The sequence below is a fragment of the Papaver somniferum genome, chromosome 9 (assembly GCF_003573695.1).
Source record: "Papaver somniferum cultivar HN1 chromosome 9, ASM357369v1, whole genome shotgun sequence".
In the NCBI taxonomy this organism is placed as follows: Eukaryota; Viridiplantae; Streptophyta; class Magnoliopsida; order Ranunculales; family Papaveraceae; genus Papaver; species Papaver somniferum.
In genome coordinates, this window is record NC_039366.1 from 145,336,767 (window position 1) to 145,338,123 (window position 1,357).

A 1,357-nucleotide genomic window follows, 5' to 3' on the forward strand; every position below is an offset into this window, starting at 1 on the left:
TGCGCCGGAGGAGTGGTAGTGGTAGGTTGCGTCGGAGGAGTGGTGTTGGCAGTACCACTAGAGCTTGCAATATTAGAACCAGGTGTTGAGTCCGGGTTGGTAACTGAACCAGATCTAAGACCGACCATCTTTGTGAGAAGTGAGATTGCAACCGAGAGAATGATCTCCCACTATGGTCGCCAATCTGTATATGGGGCAAAACGAGTTGTTGGTTTTTACGGAATTGAGGAGACGACCGTGCGGAGGAAACTCCTTGAACCGAGCGAACTGTTAAACCTCACATAGATACACTGCAAGAAGGGAGTGCTTTGAATTCGAGATATCAATCTATAGTACTCCGGCCTAAACCAAGACAATGGTCGTTCCAGAGTAAATTCAGTCACAAGTGAGGATGGGTCGATCTGTAGGAGGGAAGCTGAAAAATGCGTGAGATCAATGGTAATCGAAGATTGTAGGTGTGTTGTGTATTCTGAAAATAAGATAAGTTCTGATTGATTAAATTTGCTCTGCTGAGAGTAATTGAGTTGTTAATCTCGTGTTGTCTGTTATGTAAGATTGTCATGTTTTCAATCATGATTCAGGGACTTATTTATATTGCTAGAATTGTAAACACCATGATCCCATGAAGTGTGACAGTTCATGGAATCAAAGAGTGGAGAAATGGAAATCGTGTTAAAACTAGTTGCTCAACGTGCGGAGACTTGGTCGATTTTTCATCCACTACTTTGTTAACTCCTTCAACTGATTGCACGACTTGCTCACATTATCATCGTGTGTATGAACACACGTGTCGTAGACCACCAGACCAAAACCCTAGTTAATATCCCCCATGTGACACAATTGATGTCTCGTGATTAGTTAGTCAGTTGCTGACTTCATGACTTCATGGGATGATGAGTCCTTGTACTGTTGAGTCGAACATGATTTGAAAATGTTCTGAGACTCATGAATTGAACATGTCTGTTGAGACAGAGGTAATGTATGAATAAACGTAGATAGTTAACGTGAGCGAATATTGCTCATTCTATGAATTGTTGAATATTGATAGTTGAACCAATATTCCTTGGTCTGAGCAAATATTGCTCATCTGAGCGAATGTTGCTCATTTGATGAATTATTGGTAGCATGACCAAATAAAATATTAATTTAAATTCTGGCAACTGAACCAAGTATAATTAATAAAATGTTGACCATGAGATCATGGTAAAATTATTAGCGTTTGAATCTGGAATTATGAACCTTGGACTCAAAACCCTAATTCGATCAATTGATGGTTTATTGAAAATTAACCACAAAGTGAAGGAATGACCGGCTACATGGGGTCATGGATCGACCATGTAGCGCTCAGATGCTCAAG